The sequence below is a fragment of the Cucumis sativus genome, chromosome 3 (assembly GCF_000004075.3).
Source record: "Cucumis sativus cultivar 9930 chromosome 3, Cucumber_9930_V3, whole genome shotgun sequence".
In the NCBI taxonomy this organism is placed as follows: Eukaryota; Viridiplantae; Streptophyta; class Magnoliopsida; order Cucurbitales; family Cucurbitaceae; genus Cucumis; species Cucumis sativus.
This window is the reverse complement of record NC_026657.2, coordinates 17,185,944-17,188,884: the sequence shown is the minus strand read 5'-3', so window position 1 is coordinate 17,188,884 and position 2,941 is coordinate 17,185,944. Positions and strand designations below refer to the sequence as shown.

Here is a 2,941-nt window from a genome sequence, read left to right as displayed (position 1 = left end):
CAAAGGTATACAAATCTCTAATTAGCACATCCACGTGAAAATTTTAAAACAGTCTTGATTAATAAGATAAAAAATAATCTTCAATATCTGAACAATATCTATCAAAAAACAAAATGCAAGGTCCACTCCTATAGAGGTCGGTAAGTGGACATAATTGAAATGGCTAAAAAGTTGTATGAAGAATCATCCATTATAAGAAAATTTTCTCACCTAAAAGAATAAAGGAGAATAAATAGTTGAATTATAAATTTGGTCACTATAAATTTATTCCATTTGGTTGTAAAAGTTAGAACTTCATCCTTATGATTTGATAAATCTCTAAATAGTCCTTATGGTTTGATAAAATCATCCAATCCATAGAGACTAAATTGTAAATTTGGTCACTGTGCCAGCCTACTCACCAAATGTCACGTTTGTGAAAAAAAGAGGTGTAAAGCTTTGTTGAGCATCATATCATTAAACCTTTGATTTGAACGCCTTAAGGAATGCTCCCCGATATGTGGAAATGCTCTTTGTTTAACATCTAAAAAAAATAAAGATGCAAACAATTTTAAATATTTGAGAAAATTTGTTGAGCGGTTGGAAAGAATAAGAAATAAGAAACAAATACATTTTAAAGCAATTTCAAATGTACAGTTAAAAGGCATCCTCAGTAAAGTGCCAATAAGGACAATGTTTGAGTAATTAACTAGCATTACCCATAAATAACACTTGACACAAAAAAAAATTCACGTAAAAAGAAACCCTGCCAACCAAGTATTTGTGACATCTATTAACAAGACATAGACTTGCCAGAAAGATGTTAGAGAAAAATTACATTCTAAACAATGGTTAAGTCTTTTGTACTTCAAGAGATATTTATATAGTTAGACAATATATAGATTTTACACATGCAATTTGTCTCTTTCATGAGCAAAATTATAGAGATTCAGAAAATTAGATTCTTACAATAATTTATAAAGATTCAGAAAAGGATAAGTTTCTATCTATTTATTTAGATGAGTGAAGATTTGAACCTGTAAAATTTGGTGCATGGCTTCGATTTGCTTGCTACACCAGTTGATAAGTACTCCACGTCTATTACAAAAAATTTATTATTGTTTTTTTAGTCAATTTTCCTAGAGTTTAATGTAATTACTCTAAAATGCCTGAAAGTTTATGAACTGTTAACTAACAAATAACTTAAGATTTAATATGCCCGTATAAGATTTTAATGTTTCTGTATGTATATTCAGGTGGTCTCAATTAGGTGGGGTGGCTTCCACAGTTATAGTACCTCCTGCAGTTAAAAAATTTATGGGAAAACCAACAATTTATGCACCTAAATGTTTTAAATTGTTCAAAAAGTAATATTATGATCAATGATCAATCAATACTCATTAGTTTCTTTAACAAATTATCCTATTTGTTAGAACAGTATCTTTGACCTTTCACAAAGTTTTTTATTCTTCAGCTGGCATCACAAAATAGTTTAAACCCCTTATAGCTTCTTAAATCTTTCCCACATAAGAAGTTCACAAGCAAGTTTCAGGAAACTCAAACCCACAAATCTGTAATTCTAAATCCGAATCCAGAAACCGCAACCCCCTCGCCCCCAAAAAAAAAAAAATTTAAAGAAAAAGAAAAGAAAAAACCACCACCAAAAATAACAAAAGTAAACGAAATAGAATGGCCGCCATCGATTGCTTAACATTGAACTACGAACCTATAGTTGAAACAAAAGTCTCGACAGAAACAGTACAAAGTAAAACAGTAGAGCTCAAGAATTTAAAAAAAGCGGTGAAATTGAGAAGTAAAAGGAGGAAGGGATTACTGCAAATCTTTGCATCTTCTATACGGAGATAACAAGTTTCTTACCTGACAGGGCTAGAGGAGGACTTAAACAAGTAAAAGGACGAAAGGAAGCACGCTCAAGCAACAAATTTTCTGTCAAGTAAACATAAATATTAACTTGAGGCTTAAATAAAATATTTCACCACCACAACAACAACAAAAAGCCCATATATATCACCATTGACAACAGAAACAGAGCCCTATAAACACAATACATTACAAGGAAAATATGGAGATAAAAGACACGAAGGTTTCCCTTTCACTTACAAAGAGGATCATTAAGTAACTTCTCGTTGTTAGAACCAATATCTAGCATTACTGAAAGAATCTGTCAATTCAACAAGAGTAAACTTAATGAAATTCAGAAAGTGGGGTTAAAAAAAGTTGCTAAAAAAATGTCACCATTAAATGATATTAGTATTCTTAGATAGTCTACAAACTAGGGGAACTTCACTTTTGGCCTAACCAAAACCAGAATTTCGTTAATTAAAGGTTTAGGGTTTTTTGTTGATGCCCTTCAATTTTTCCCTTCTTTTGCCATTGATTTTACTTTTTGCTTACGCTAACATACTAACACATTCTTTAGTATTTTAATTTTATTGCAATACATTATATTGAATCTTTGGGGATTTCAAATTTTATTGTAGTACATTATAGTCTTATTGGGGGATTTCAAATTTTGTCCAAATTTTAAAATTTTTCAGAAGTTTTTCATTACAATAATGAGCATCATAGCTTCTTTGATCTTGCATAAAAGGCATGACTGTCAACCCTTGAGCACTAAGCTCGGGTTTGTGACGTGAGATTCTGAATTTTGATGAGTATATGTGCTGAAATTTGAGAATAAGCTTATGTCCTTTTTGTGTTTGCTAAGTTTCAACTAATACTCTCACTATTTATCTTTGTGTTTATGTGATAGATTTGTTATGCACTGTAGTGATGTGGGGTGTTCCCTTATTTTCTGAATCTTAACTACCTTATTTTCTGCATCTTAAATATCTTATATTCTGCATCTTAATTGGTACTGAATCTTATATTCTGCATCTTAATTGGTACTGAAATTTGGTTTGTTTCAGTGAAAGAGGCACTATCAGCATTGACATGTGTA

General features: G+C 31.0%; 1 long non-coding RNA gene across 1 annotated transcript; it reads right to left on the bottom strand.

Annotated features, from left to right (window-relative positions):
- Positions 1-210: 210 nt before the first annotated feature.
- Positions 211-2,010, bottom strand: LOC116402947. Its single transcript, XR_004215653.1, has 3 exons — positions 1,858-2,010; positions 1,017-1,077; positions 211-523 (listed from the first exon to the last, which is right to left on the bottom strand). It is a non-coding gene; the product is annotated as an uncharacterized LOC116402947 (long non-coding RNA).
- Positions 2,011-2,941: the final 931 nt, after the last annotated feature.